Source organism: Palaemon carinicauda, chromosome 9 (assembly GCF_036898095.1).
Source record: "Palaemon carinicauda isolate YSFRI2023 chromosome 9, ASM3689809v2, whole genome shotgun sequence".
In the NCBI taxonomy this organism is placed as follows: domain Eukaryota; kingdom Metazoa; phylum Arthropoda; class Malacostraca; order Decapoda; family Palaemonidae; genus Palaemon; species Palaemon carinicauda.
This window is the reverse complement of record NC_090733.1, coordinates 27,286,985-27,304,311: the sequence shown is the minus strand read 5'-3', so window position 1 is coordinate 27,304,311 and position 17,327 is coordinate 27,286,985.

Here is a 17,327-nt window from a genome sequence, read left to right as displayed (position 1 = left end):
TCTATTTAAATGAACATTGGCATAATAGTTTCATTTTCTATCTTTTTTCATAACACATATGAAATTTAACAATGATTAGTCAAGTTATTTTTTCTTATGATAGATGAGAGATCGCAAAAGCATCACTTGAGATAAATCCTAATTTATGATATTTTGCAAAAGTGCCAAGATATTGGTTCATTTACAAAATCATCAGTATCATCGTTGGTAAGGTTACAAAATGCCCAATCAGCAAGTAGGTTAGGTTAGGTTAGGTTAAATTAGCTACTTGCTGATTGGGCATTTTATAACCTTACCAACGATGATACTGGTGACTTTGTAAATGGCCCAAAATCTTGGCCCTTTTGCAAAATATCGAGATACTTAGGTCATTTTTCAAAGTGACCACGAATTTGGTCTTTTTGTATAATGGCTTGGTATTTTGTAAAATGACCAATTTTCCAAAATGACCGTAACACACACACATACACACGCACGCGCGCGCACGCGCGCACACACACACACACACACACACATATATATATATATATATATATATATATATATATATGTATATATATATATTTATATAATGAGAGAGAGAGAGAGAGAGAGAGAGAGAGAGAGAGAGAGAGAGAGAGAGAGAGAGAGAGAGAACACTCTTGACCTTATATGTAAAATTCATTTGTAACATCCAAAGTCCATGTCCTTTCACATTTCAAGATTTTTATTTTGTAGCAGTACTACAGTAAATGTTTAAAAGATGTATATTTTACTTAAGTGGATAATAAGCGTATATACATGTATTATCATTGTGATCTGTGTAAAATACATATGCTTGCAGAATTACTGAAGTTAAACTAAATTTTCATTACTTTACTGGTGATTATTGTGAAAGGCCAATTTGTGCATATATGTCTATAAACAATAAGCAGTTGAGCATGTGATGATATTTTATTTGACTATGAATGAAAGCAAGTTTGACTAGACCAACTCTTTTGCTTTGAATTTAATTAATCATCGGTGATATCCAAATCTATATTCTGTTCTATAACACAAAAACTACTTATTAGAAATCTATAACCATTATCACATTGATTCGTCGGCTTTCTGCTTTCCTTCCAGGAATGTCGGTATTACAGTCACTTTCCCACATGCGATATACTGTGAGTAAAGTACTACTCGTCACGTCGTGGGAAAATTTACTCCATGCCGCAAGACTTACAAGCCCCCAGCGAAGCATCACATACCGACAGACTTGCACTCTGCAACGCGCGTCTTCCTACGCAATGACACTAGCAAGCCACAGCTAATGGCCCCTTACACAGGCCCTTTCCTTGTGATCCGACGCAATCCGAAAGCATTCCTACTAAACATTCATGGCAAAGAAGACTGGGTCTCCATTGATTGTCTAAAACCTGCTTATCTCCTGCCAGATGACCCGCCTACAGTTCGCTTCTCTAGATCAGGGCGCCCTATTTAACATGTACAGTATGTCATTTCTAGGGGGGGGGGAGCCATGTACCACTCGTGTGTCACACAATCGTACATAGTAACGACATTTTTCTTTTTTGTTTATATTATCCATTACATGTTTTCTCTCCCCTCGTACTAACAGCAACTTGTATTAATGCCTGCCTATTTCATTGTTAACTGTTAACAGAACCGGTTGCCAGTTGGACAAGAAATAGCATGTTTGTATTTTGTGACCTTCTTGCCGGGACCTAGTGTGTATACATGCCCGATGTGTCTAGAATAACTTATTCAGTAGCATTCATCTCGGCTTTGGTTCACAACCTCTCTTGGCTCGTCACATGGGTGACCCCGGGGGTCGACTAACTACTCCCGCCTTCCCCCCAATCACTGTTACTATGACGAACTCCACAGAAGTTGGCGCAGCCCCGTTCAAACTTTCGTCGTTCACCAGCGGAAAGGCAAATGCTTGGTTTCAGCGCCGTTTACCCGAATCTTTACACGCTGCCATACTCGATGTCGATAGTTTACCCATAAAGGACTTGATGACCAAAGCTGATGCCCTTATGGACAGCCACTTCACGACCTTCAAGACGTCCATCATCACTCCTGACGAAGAGGACACCTATTCAACATCAACCAAAGCTGACGTGAAGGCCATAGGACACACACCCCTACCCCAACCAACGACTTCTACAGCCATTTACTGCCGCCCATCCGCCGCAGTTTTTCTACTACCATTCCAGATTCGGGGCTGCCGCAAAGAAATGTGCTCAGGATTGTCAGTGGCCAAAAAACATGTAAGTAGGCCATCGCTTGTGGCGGTGGCCTCCCGTGTTTCTAATCTTGTCGTTCTCTTTTGCCAAGGGAACTCTTCAGGACACAACTAGTCTGTCTAAGTCTGCCGTAGTCCGCCTGGTAGCCACCAACGGATCTGCGATACCCACCTACAGTTACGAGAACCTCACATTTTTGTTTGTGAGAGGCATATTTAATTGGAAGTTTCTCGTTGCTGACGTTACAGTGCCAATCCTTGGTGCGGATTTCCTCTCTCATTTCCATCTTCTGGTCGATGTCGCCCACCGACGATTGGTCAACTCAGACTCGTACTTGTCGATACCTCTTCAACCTGCCCCCTCCAACCTCGCTCTCCACATCAGCGCACCCACAGATACCTACGCCCATCTCCTTGTGCCATACCCGGAAGTTTTCTGTCCAGAACTTTGCCAAACGCCCACAGCTCCTGCCAAACACGGTATTTATCACCATATCAAGACGACGAGACCCCCAGTCTTCGCCAAATTCAGACGTCTGGCACTGGACCGATTGGCAGCCACCAAATAGACATTCACCAAAATGGAAGAAATGGACCTTTGCTAAAAGGCCTCCGGCCCATGGTCGTCAAACTTACACATTGTCCTAAAAAAAGACCGCTCCCTCCATCCGTGTGGGGATTACAGGCACCTGGATATGTAAACAGAACCGGATCACTACCCCCTCCCAAACATCGCCAACGTGACCTCCTACCTGCAGAAAGCAAAGGCTTTATCCATGTTTGATCTCCTGAAGGGGTATTATCAGGTGCCTATGAACCCAGAAAACATCCCCAAGACCGCCATCACCCCTCCCTTCGGTACATACACCTTCGATTACTCCTGTTTTGGCCTTTGTAATGCTGGGGCCACTTTTCAACGTCTCATGGATGGAGTCTTAGGGGACCTCCCCTTCTGTGTATGTTATGTGGACGACATACTTATTTTTTCTTCCTCAAAAGACACACACCTCCATCACCTGAGCATCGTTCTCGACCGCCTACAACAAAACAGCCTTGTAGTCTGAAACGACAAGTGTACAAGTGTACCTTTGGTGCCAACGAATTGTCATTCTTAGGGCACAGCATCACTCCTGAAGGAGTCCATCCCCTCCCTGAGAAGGCAGCAGCCGGTCAAAACTTCCGTACGCCCTTGACCGTCAAAGCACTGCAGGAATTCTTGGGCATGATCAACTACTATCACCGTTTTATGCCAGCCATTGCCGCCACTCTTGTTCCCATTTACGCCTCCCTCAAAGGCAAGACAGAAGACCTGAAGTGGGGTATCCTTCAAGAAGTGGGCTTCTGCAACGCAAAGAATGCCCTATCAACCGCTGCTACTCTTATTTTTCCCATCCTACATGCCCCTCTCCTTCTCTCCACAGGTGCCAGCGCCGCCGCTATTGGTGCAGTACTCGAACAGGTGGTCAATGGCTCACCCCGCCCATTGGCCTTCTTCAGCAGAAAACTGTCCAAGGCACAATCATGTTATTCTACCTTTGATCGCGGATTGCTGGCGGTGCACTTGGCTTTCTCTCACTTTCACCATTTCTTAGAAGGTACGCCCTTCGTCACTCGCAGCCCTTTTGCCAATCGGCAATCAGCCCTAGGAACTCCGCCTGGAACTTCCCAGATTCTGACTCCACCAAACTTCAAGGATAATGAACATAGTAGCCACCCGACTGGGATGGAACCTCTCCTGACAAACAAACGCCTTAGTTATTGAGAGAGCAGTGCCATCCCAATCCAGATACAAACTACACACACAAGGACCAATCATTTTTTAGTATCTGTATATGATTACCCAACCAAGCTGTATAAATAGATTCTGTTCTAAACTATTCATCCAGAATTATCCCGATGATGAGAGGGCGCACGTAACAACTTTTTGTAATGCCTGCTTATAACACCTAGTAGCAAAACCTTATTTGTGCCAATTTTGACAAGTTAAATTTTAGTATAATTATGATGAAAGAAGAAAAATACGAATGATAGAAAAGGTCAATTGTAACATATAAGCTACTGAGGCAGCGACACTCATTAATGATGAAAATAATAATAATAATAATAATAATAATAATAATAATAATAATAATAATAATAATAATATTAACAATTATGATATTAATAATAATGATGATAACAGCAATAATAATAATAATAATAATAATAATAATAATAATAATAATAATAATAGAAGTAGTAGTAGTAATGACAATAATAATGATAATGATAATAATATTATTATTATTATTATTATTATTATTATTATTATTATTATTGTTATTATTATCATTATTGTTATTATTATTATTATTATTATTTTTATTATTATTATTATTTTAATTATCATTATAATAATAATAATAATAATAATAATAATAATGATAATAATAATAATAATAATAATAATAATAATAATGATGATGATGATGATGATTATTATTATTATTATTATTATTATTATTATTATTATTATTATTATTATCATTATCATTATTATTACATCCAACATAAAGGTCATATTTTCAAGTCGGTTTACGTATGTCTTTATTCACTTCTCTCTGTGCGTATGGACAGAATGACGTCAAAACTGCTGAAATTTTTTTTTCTTTTTTTAAATTGCACACAAAGATAGATATTAGGTTAAGGACGGACCCATTAGATTTGGGAAATGATATGGATCTCGATCCGGATTTTACATCCAGATTTGTATTTTTCATTATTAAAAGAAAAAAAAATAAACATATTGACGGATTTTGACGAAATTTCCGCCACAGGTCTTGGGCCACAAACGTCTCTATTACTTTTTCGATATCATCTGGTACCGGATCCGAATTCAAGATCCGGGTTTGCATTTTTCATAATGTTAAAAGATTGCGTCAAAGCAATTTACACATTGCATTTTCCCCAAGTTAAAAAGAAAATAATAAATATTATGCATCTGAAGAAACCATGGAATTTTGGAGGTAATACGAATACAAATCAGGATTCCGGATCAACATTGCGCTTTTCAATGATCAAACGTACATACAGCTTAATAAAATTTCGAAGTAATGACCGGAGACTTTAGTAAATGTTGTATTCATAATAAAATATTGAAAATTCCAGGCAATCAATTCAATCATCTATCTACTATTACTATCTGGGACAAAAACCTGTCTGTGATAAGCACATGCAACAATATAAAGTATTAACCACAAAACATTTATAGTTGACCAAGCGAGTAATTCATAGAACCTCATTCAACATAAAATTTATGATTATAGAACAATAAATAATAATAATTCTCCTAAAAATTTATGAAACATTAAGTACAATAAACAAAACACTTTCATAAACAAAACATGAAATATCTCTCTCTCTCTCTCTCTCTCTCTCTCTCTCTCTCTCTCTCTCTCTCTCTCTCTCTCGATACCTTGTTAACGTTTATGCTTGGCTAGGCAAAGTCATTACTGGTGGAGCAATTCAGGCCCTAACTTTGAAAAAATCTGAATTCCATATTTAAGCGAAATATACTGTATGTATTCCGATTTTAAGATTTTGTCAGCAACTTCCCAGGTTGACCGTTAATCACCTTGACTTCGAAAGAATTGAATGTTTTTTTTTTATGTAAAAGCTACTATTATTTTGAATACAGAATACTAGAGGATGAAAATTTTCAAGATAATTTCATTTATACGCATAAACAGTAATTAGGGTTGTTTTCATTGTGTGGCTCCATGCTTTTTTTTCTTATGGATGCAAAGGATATTAGAGAGAACAAGTGTTCCTGGAATTTTATATTAAACATGTTATTGCCTTCCCTATAAGTACTTAGAAATATTTCTGTCACTATTTACTGGGAATGATTCAAGGATTAATATAAAGGTATATTTAGAATGTATAAACAGAGATATTTTTTGTCTTTTTTTGAATATTAAGAAAATTCAGGTGGTATATACATATATTCAAATTCGCACCTAAAACACATGTAAACGTGTGTCCTTCCATTGCACGTACGTGCTGCGCCTGCTATATCTAGGAAAACAGTCATACATTCATTATTTCCTTGTAAATAAATAAATTACTATTTTCCTTCCTGCTTTAAGAATAATGAAGGTTTTCGTCAAAGACGTTATTACGTCTTCCCATAATACGCCCTTTTAACTTTGCTATTTATAATACTAACAGAGGCCAACTAAAAATGTAAATGCATCTTATTTCCGTGTAGTTGGGAGAGTTTTTGTTTTTATAGCATATGATTTTACCGCTATAATCCTTATGTACATTGTTCTTCTTCGGTGGTCTTTTGCAATGGCTGATATAATGTGTTGCAATTTTATATTATTATCAAAATCTTTAGACGATTATATCTTTGAGGGATTTCCAATTTGTCACTTTCAGGAAAACCAACGATGGTGGGAGGCAGAACAAAAGATCAGTCATCAAAAGTAATTATATTTGTGCATCCTCTCGTTACTAAAATTCTGTGAATAAGTTCAAGATTAGATAAAGACTTAACAAATATTAAGCATATTGTTTATAAAGCATTATCTCATAAATTCTGCTTTTTGTATAACATATCATTTGCTAATTCCCTTGTCCTGAAATGGTATCTATAGTTAACTTGTGATATGAAAAGTGATTAATTTCTTCTGTAGGTTAGTGATTTATGAAAAAAGAAAGAAAACAACTTATATATTGATTAATAGACATGACAACTCCAGAGGTATTATTTTGTTTCATTTGGTAGCCCACTGCATACGTCCCTGCCTAGCCATCTGCCGGACTGTGGTCTGAGTACTGCTTGAGCTCGATGTACTAGCCCTCCCTTGTCCTTGCTTGGATGGAGAGAGGTCTTGAGTGCTGATCATCTATATATATGGTTAGTGTCTAGGACAATTTCCTGCTAGGACATTGTAAATTTCCTGTCCCTCTGCCAATTGTGATCCACTTATTAACCTTTATAATACAAATAGAAAACCTATATCATATTGCAACTATGTAATGTTTTGACACTTGTATTTTTTCCTAAACTAGATAAAATATTACTTGTTTTGAATAGTGATTATATTCAAATTCATTACCGTTAGAATTTTAAGAATGTTATATTTGCATAAATCTCTTCATAATAAGAAGTGTTTTCTTTATTCCATCTTTTATTATCTAAACTGTTGAAACTACAAAGAAATCGTTTTCAATTATATTTTCAATAATTACTAAATACTAAGCTGGAAATAAAGCCCAGGATTATTTCTATTGAGATGATGATTATATCATAAATACAACTTCCACATCTTATAGATTTATAGAATTCCTATTTTCTGATCTATCCTTGGAAAATTAGCCCAGATTTTTACAGTAATTCTCATAAATCTTTTTATGAGATAAGCGTTTAATCGTTTGTAAAAAAAAAAATAAGCCTCATACTTTAAGCGATAAATCTCTAATATTGATTATTTTAAATGAATTGTAAATTTTTAGATAATTTTTTTATACTTGGATATGCACAGATAATTAAAAGCACAACACTATCAATCCAGTTGGTTTGGCTTATTACTAGACACAGAAATATAGAATCTTCAAAAAATAAGAAAATTTTATAATCAGTGCAGCAGTAACTCTCTGAAGTCGTTTTTCGTTTATCTTCTTCCTATTAAGCAAATTTGCTTTTCGAAATTTGTTTCTTTTTTTTTATCCTGTAATACGATTCAAGTTGTTCTAAAGTTCGTTCCGTTACCGCAATCTTATTGGAAAGAAAAATGAATAAATATGCATCTCCTAATTGATGACCTAAGAGGATTCCGTGAAAAATTGGGTAATAGACCCCATTCAACCAGTATTCAGAATTCAAATATTTTCTGCCCTTAATAAAACCCATTGGAAGCTTCAAGAGAAACCGAGAAGTCTCAAGTATCAAAGTCCGTAAACTTTGTAAACAATAAATAGTAAACTTTTTATTAATAAGCAACTATCTTTATGAGGCTTCAAGGAACAACTTCTGACTATATTGAGAGGCGAAGGGTTCAATTATAACTTATAACTTTTCCTCAGATATCGAGTTTTAAAAGAAGAAACGGGTTATTGGATATCCATTTATGAAATTCTAACGTCTTCATTGAGAGCCTGAAAGATGCCCTTTGCTATTTATACGGTTATTAATTTAACATTGTTATTCCTCCCTCCTTAATTGTTTGGTCCTAGATCTTTTTTTTTTTTTCAGGTTTGAGCAGCCATACTTAACATGATTACTTATATATCTAACGTTATTTTTGAACTAAAATTGGATGGCGGATAGTGATATTAGCAATCATGATAAAAGTCTAGGATTAAGAAATATAATTTTGATGCAGCATTAATAATTTCCATTGCACATTTTATATTTTTTTTTCGGTAACAACAAGAAATTAACTCTGCTGATAATCAAAGTATTTCCGAGATTATCATTATATGGGAAATTCAGACAAATATTTGATAACCGATATTTATGATATAAATATCTAGATTTCTTATTACAAACCAAATCCTACTTACAAATGACATTATCGCATGAAGTTATCTCGAAGAATTAGTTGTTAATTAGTTGAAAGAGGAATTAATGGCAGTCCAATTCTGAAAAAATAGTGTAGTATAGTATGAGAACTTATATAAGTAAATACAGAAAAAACTCATAGTACAATTTAAAAGAATAGCGCTGTTAGCAGACAGCATGCGCTATTTGAAAGGAAAGCATGAGATGTTTTAGGCAGGAAATAGCATCGTTTGGACAAAGGACTTCACACAAATTTCTCTCTCTCTCTCTCTCTCTCTCTCTCTCTCTCTCTCTCTCTCTCTCTCTCTCTCTCTCTCTCTCTCTCTCTCTCTCTCATACAGTCAATCGTTGATGCGTAACACATATTTATAAAAAGCCTAATATGAATATTCTATTGTTTTAGGGTATCTGTTATTATTATTTTCATTACTTATTAAGCCACAACCCTAGACGGGAAAGCTGGATGATATAAGCCCAGGGCTTCCAACAGGGAAAATAGCCCAGAAAGGAAAGAAAATAAAACAAAAATATATTTCAAGAAGAGTAACAACATTAAAATAAATATCCCCTATATAAACTATAAAAACTTTAACAAAATAAGAAGAGAAATAAGATAGAATAGTGTACGCGAGTAAACCCTCACGCAAGAGAACTCTAACCCAAGACAGTGGAAGACCGCGGTACACAGGCTATGGAACTACTCAAGACTAGAGACCAATGGTTTGATTTTGGAGTGTCCTTCTCCTACAGTATATGCTCTGCTTACAATAACTAAAGAGTCTCTTCTACCCTTACCAAGAGGAAATTGGCCACTGAACAATTACAATGCAGTAACCCCTTAGGTGAAGAAGAATTGTTTGATATTCTCAGTGTTGTCAGGTGTATGAGGACTGGGGAGAATGTGTAAAAAATAGCCCAGACTATTAGGTTTGTGTGTAAGAAGAGGGAAAATGAACCGTGAACAGAGATAAGGATTCAATTGCAAAAAAAAATTGGCCTATTGAGAAAGTTTCTTGAGATTTTCGGTGATCAATCTGTTCTGAAGTAGTGTTATAATTCTTTCATTCTACCTTGCCTCAAGTATTGTTCTCCTTTCTGGTCTTCAGCTGCTGATTCTCATCTTAATTTGTTGGACAGAAACTTACGGTTTATTAAATTTCTCATTCCTGTTCCAGATATTGATCTTTGGCACCGTCGTTCAATTAGTTCATTATACATGTTGCATAAGATTTTTTATAATTCTGACCATCCTTTACATTCAGATCTTCCTGGACAGTTCCATCCGGTTCGTAATACCAGGCAGGCAGTTAATTCTAATAGTCAGTCCTTCTCCATCCTATGGCTCAATACAAAACAGTATTCTAGAATTTTTATTCCAGCTGTGACCAAGTTATGAAATTATTTTTGTAATCCGGTAGTTGAATCAATAAAACTTCAGAAGTTCAAAGTTGCAGCAAAGGTTTTTATGTTGAACAGGCTGACAAGAGTCTTTTCATAGTTATAATATGACATATCTATTTTGATGTTACTGTTTTTAGAATGATTTATTGTTAATTTTTTCCCATCATTTATTTATTTCCCTATTTCCTTCCCTCACTGGGCTATTTTTCTCTGTTGGAGCCATTGGGCTAATAGCATCTTGCTTTTCTGACTAGGTTTGTAGCTTGGCTAATAATAATAATGATAATAATAATAATAATAATAATAATAATAATAATAATAATAATAATAATAATAATAGTACTATTTGGCCAGTCAAAAGACCCCATAACTCTCTAGCGGAAGTATCTCAACTGGTGACTGTTGCCCTGGCCAACCTACTATATTTTTAGTTCTATGTTTCACTTAATTTACAAAGAATTGTTTGCCTTAGGCTAAGTACCTACGTTTTAAGTGCTACCGTAAATCAAACTAAAAATAATGATTTAAACCTTTTCCATAACGTTCCCTTGTTGCTTACAACAGCAATTGTAACTTCGTTTTAAAAGTGTCCAGAGGAGGAAAGTTCAGCCAATCCATCCGTCAACCTCATTTGGAGCCATAAATTTTCTGTATTAAATATCACCCAAGACCCTGACCCTGAGAAAGGACGGAAGAAGGGTAAGAAGACATAAGTCAGTAAAAGCTTCTTTTATAATCATTTCGCAATTTTTATTGATATCATCCTTCACTTATATTCAAGTTATAAAGAATAGATAGAAGAATTATATGATAGTTATATGGAATAAAAAATTCATGCCATAGGCCAAAAATTAGGAATACATAAAGAACAATATCGATAAATGATTCTGATCCATTTCAATGTTTGAGTCAGTTTTTAGAAAGAAAACATCCGAAGGTCGGAAGCAAGAGGCATACAATATATGATATGACTTAGCTTCTTCACAGAAACTGATCTTTTTGTTATCAACTCTCCCTCTGGGTTCAACTTTGAATTATTTTTTTCATATCATAAAACCCACCTTTTTCACGACATTTGTTTGGTCATTCATCACTTCCTTAAAGACAAATCATATAAACAGTAATAACAGCAATCTTAACCAAATATATCAAATTACATAAAATCTAACTCTAAGAGCCATTCGCCTCATTTAGAATCGTTAAAAAGATATTTACTGACTAAAACTATTTCAATCTAACGAGACTTTTCTTTTAAAAATGAATACGGAATAGAGGGGAAATCAAGAAAAGAAAAAACTCATAAGAAACATTTAGTCATAAGACTTCCGAGCAGATTACATATATTTAACTCTGCCTTGGAATTAGTAACAAAGCACATAGCTAAATTTACTTATCCTCAAACTCGTAAGTGGCAAACAAAAGCGTCGGTGGACTTAAAAGTCGAAAAGAAAACACGGTTCCTACTTCTAGGAAATTTAATCCATTCAGGTACACAAAATGCTGAATTATGAACACTTGTATGCCATTCATAAGCCATGAATTCACAACGGGTTGCTGTGCGTCGACATCACGACTTCGTGTTTTGCATCTGAAAGAAACAAATTTAATGCGGCAAGAACGAACTCATCTGCGGGGAGGATATCAATTTTGCAAGCAGGCAAGGGATGGGGATAAGGTTAAGATGGCTACTGGTTTAACTTAGACTAAAGTATTAAAAGTAATAAATGCTTTTCTTATATCTCTTAAAATAATGTCTTAAATACTCTTTAGGAGTTGAATACAATTATTGTATAAATTATAAATAAATCCTCATCATCATCATCGTCCTCATCTGCTCAAACGCCTATGGATGCAAAGCGCCTCGGTTAGATTTCCCCAGTCGTCTCTATCTTGCGCTTTTAAATCAAAATTTCCCCATTCACCACGTTGCATAGTCTTCAGCCATGTAGGCCTGGGTCTTCCAACTCCTTTAGTACCTTTTGGAGCCCATTGGAATTTTCGTAAACTAATCTCTCTTGGCGAATGCGATGATCATGCTTTAACTATTTCCATCTTCCCCTCACCATGATCTCATCCACATATGGCACTCGAGTTATCTCTCTTGCAGTTTCATTTCTAATCCTGTTCTGCCAATTAACTTCCAGTATTCTTTTGAGGGCTTTGTTCTCAAATATACAAAATCTGTAGGAGATTGCTTCATTGTCATACCAAGGCAGTACAGTAATACCGATCTCACTAAACTTAAATATATATACAATTATATATATATATATATATATATATATATATATATATATATATATATATATATATATATATATATATATATATATGTATATATATATATATATATATATATATATATATATATATATATATATATATATATATATATATATATATACAGTATATACAGTAGATAGATAGATAGATAGATAGATAAATAGATAGATATGAATTTTTATACAATTTCAGGTTATATTATTTCTAGATTTCACTTGATCAAGCAATTACCTGATTTGCTTTTTCCAATATTTCATAAGACTCAAATTCTATGGATCCTGTATTAGAGACCATAGTTCCTAATTATTTAAATGATTCCACCTCAATAATCCATTCGCCTTCCGATGATATATCATCCTCCATTGCATATTCTGTTCTCATTACCTCTGTCTTTCTTTTATTTATCTCGAGTCCAACCTCATGTGATATTTTGTGCATTCAGATAGATATACATGTGTTCTTTTGATAAGGACAGCGTTATCAGCATACTCTAGGTCAGCTAAATCCCTGTTACCAATCCAGTCTAATCCTTCTCCACCATCCTAACTGTTCCATACATTACAAAATCCATGAAGAGGATAAAAAACATAGGTGACAACACATTCCCTCGGAGTACTCCATTGTTCACTGGAAATTCATTTGATAGGACTGCACTAACATTAACTTTGCACTTGCTCTGCTCATGAACAGACTTAATCAAATATGCACATTTAAGAGGAACTCCATATTAACGAAGGACTCTCCTATACAAAAAATGGCAGGTGTACACTATCAAAGGCTTTTTCATAGTCCACATATGACATCAAAAGTGGATTTCTATATTTTATATATTGTATACCACATGTCTTAAAATGAATATATGATTAGTACAACTTCTACCTTTTCTAAAATCCTGCTTGTTCATCTCTCAGCTTTTCATCAATCTTTCTCTTAATTTCTCCAGGACGACCATACTATATATTTTCATGACAACTGACGTAAGTGTGATTCCTCTGTATTTATTGCTTCCAGTCAGATTTCCTCGTTTTGGTAATTTTTCAGCAACACTCCTATCTCCCATTCATCAAGATTTGCCAATTCACGCCACATTTTAAGAAATAACCTTGTTAGTATTTCAGGATCCACTTTATTTTCGGCCAATATCATCGTAGCAGTTATTTTATAGTATCCAGGGGCTTCCCATCTCTTTAGTTTTTTAAACGTAGGTCCATTTTCCAACATAATGAATTCATTCCTGGGAACATTAAGGTCTTCCTCAGTTTCAGGTCAATAAATCAAATTATTCCCTTTATATCACCTATCCATGATCTCACTAAAGTGTTCCATACAACGTTGTCTTTATTCGTCTTCTGTTGTTATAACAGCTCCATCTCTCTTTTTGATTGGTATATGCCTCTTCAGTTTTTCCCCAGTAGAGATTTCACTATTAACTCTGTGATCAATTCTTACACAATAGCCACTTCCTGATTTCGTAGCTTTTTTCACCCTCTTCTGATTTACTGTCTAAATATCCTCTCCAGTCATTCCTGGCTTTTCTTTTGACTTCACTATCAATATTAGAAAACTTAGCATGCTTTACCTTGTAATTTTCACTACTTCATTGAAAACTTTCAATAATAAATGTTTGTCTTTGTCTCTTTTTATAGTATCCCAATTATCATTTGATATCCATGGTTTTCTTCTTGTAACTGCATCTCCCACAAATTCACTAAAACTGACTGATGTATGTTCCGAATATCGCACCATTCTTCATTTATTATCTGCTCTTCGTCTTTTGAAGTCTCTATGACTGCAAATCGATTCCTAAATTCAATTGCAATGGTTTCTCTGTGTTCATTTTCTACAAGCTTAGTTGTATCCAGCCTATGTTTTCTATCTACATTTCTGTTGGGTGCTTTCCGTTTTAATTTTCGTGGTTATGAGGAGTTGGTGATTTTCACCAATATCTGCGCCTCCATAGCTTCTAAATATTCTCAAACTCCTCCTTCTCTCCTCATCAATGGCTATTTGAAGTATTTTATTCTTGTAATTGCCATATGGTGAAGTGCATGTGTATATGTGAATGTCCTTGTGCTGGAAAAGAGTACCTAGTATAACAAAACCTTTGCTGAATAAAACCTTATGAAGTGTACCCCCATTCCATTTACAAATTCGCCTAGACCCTCAATACCATTCAGATTCTCTATGCCTTGATAATTCTTACCAACTTTAGCATTGAAGTAACAAATCAGTTTTCATCTCTCTCCCTGGATCTCATTTATTACTTTCTGCAGTTCTTCATAGTATTCATATTTCCTTTCTTCAGGGAAATCATTTATTGGTATTTAACAAATTATAATGGTCATACTGAACTGCTTTCATTAAAATTTTGCAAGCAACAATCTATTATTTACCGCACAGCAATCTGTTAATGCCTTTTTTGCTCTTTGTGTTATAGTCATTACTACTCTTTCTATTTCAATTCTATCTGTTGTCCCTAAGTAGATATATACACTATATATTACCTACGTCCCAAATTTCTTTACCAATTCACTTACAACGTGTTTCAGTCAGTGCCAAAATATCCAAAATATATTTAATAAATTCATTCGCCACTTGTTGTAAATTCTCAATATAATTCATGGTTTTAATATTCCAATTACCCATTTTCAATTTTTCTTTAGTATTCATGAATTGGGAGATTTTTAACTCCTTGCTACGGTTGGGACTGGGGGAATCCCCTATAGATATAGTCAGTCTATAGAAAGCGAAAAGGACATATTCTGTCCTTTTCGCTTTCTATAGACTGACTATATCTATAGGGGATTCGTTGGCTAAACTTATAAAAGGATAGCCAGTGCCTTGTGATTTGCAGTGCCTATCTAACCGAAGCAAGAGACCCCCTCCGGTCCATACTTATTCCAGTTGGATCATCCCCTAGGCATCAGAAGTAAAAGCCAAAAAGACATCCTACCTATCGCCTTAAACTCAGTACCTCACACTGCTGCCAGTAACTTCATCGAAATTCAAAAGGGCATTTCCTCCACGCCCAAAGTTCTCCTTACTTCTCCAAATTGCTGATCTGCTTATAAAACCGTTGGCAAAGATGAATTGCTAAGATATACCACCTAGTACGATAAATAAATAAGTTACTTCATTTCTAAGGAACTGAAATATTTCCAATTTAACCGATGAAACTATCCTTTTATGAGAAATAAATATTTTGGTTTGGAAAAATGTTAAAGGAAGGTATTTCTGATATTCTCATCTAATTTTATTCTTTTATCAAGAAAAACTGTAATTTATCTAAATAACAAACACTATCATATCTCTTGCCCTTACTTATATAGTATAGCTATTAAAGCTATAGTGACTATTGCTCAAGCATCGTATGGCCATTGCAAAGTGACTTATAGCAATATAGACTTATTTTTATTTTTCAGTTTTAAAGCTATGAATTCTTTGGACTTTTTGCTAGATTCAGAGTTGAAATAATCATTATTTTCGTTCTATTGCAGATGCTTATCCGCAGTTAGTTAATGATGAAAAAAATTGTAGTTCAACAGTGAATATTAGTTTTGCATGATTATTTACATCAATATGTAATCAACTCTATTTTTTGCTTTAAGAAAGCGATAAAGGGGAGAGTCTAACAAAATATAATTAGTAATAATATACATTTACCATTAAAATTAAGAAATTACATTTTACTTCGTGGTTAAGGATATTATTATATATACTTTTTTTAATATAGATGCAAAATGAAGAACAGTCAGTTTGCCATATCATTTATGGATTTGGTCTCCTTTTTTTGCATCGATATTCAATTTGATTTTGTTCTTATTTCATACACCATAGGAGTGAGGATACCTGAACGAGGTGAACTTGGTTTACGCATCGCAATGATCAGCAAAGCTATACTAGTCATGACCACTCATTCTAGATTGGTTTGCTATGAGCGACCAGACCAAAATCTTCCACCATCACCAATTTGCAGTAGTTAGCATGATAATAAAAATTAACCAAAACTTATACATGTATATCACAACCCCTTCCCGGCTGCCAGTCCCCAGTGGCAGTGTAGCAACTGGCAAGGTGGTAAGCACCTGCAGTCCACTGCAGGGATTGCTAAAAATCTCTGGAATATAAAAACCCAACTTTGGTAACTGAACCTTATAACAAAGGAGCCTATCTAAGGACTAAGATCTTGCTGTGTTACTAGAAGAGCTGAAATAATCAAGCTGGTATATAACGGATTTTGAGCGAAGCGAAAAATCTATTTTTGGGTGAGATGGCCATGTCGTCCTGATGGAAGTTCCTATAGGGTAGCTTCCTAGGGTATATTACAACTACGGCGATATTCCCAGAGAATTTACCTTAAGGTACCAGAATTCTAACTCCTGGAGCGAGTATCCCTCGTGAAAGGGATATCGCGACATATCAGAGGACGTATTCTAGACACGTCACATGGCAATCTACATCCTGGACAGAGATTTCGTCTCGTAGGAGGTGATTGACGAGATACGAATTCGGGAAAGAAAAAGGGGGAGCCGCTCCCAAGGCTTCCCTATCCCCCGATTCGTATGCGTGCCTGGCGCCAATCCTGGCGCCATCTGTATTCCTTGTAGCGTACACGAGGTGCTACAGATACTGTATGTAGGGAGGGGTCCTACAGCCCTTTCTTAGAAAGGCAAGGGCGGGTCCATCAGGACGACATGGCCATCTCACCCAAAAATAGATTTTTTGCTTCGCTCAAAATCCGTTTTTTGGGCTCAAGCCATGTCGTCCTGATGGAAGTGTACCAGAGCATTACTGTATCTGTGGATTCTCAGAACGTGCCGTACTCCCCGGAGGTAATTATTTCCCGGTCGACTAGACCTAGAGACC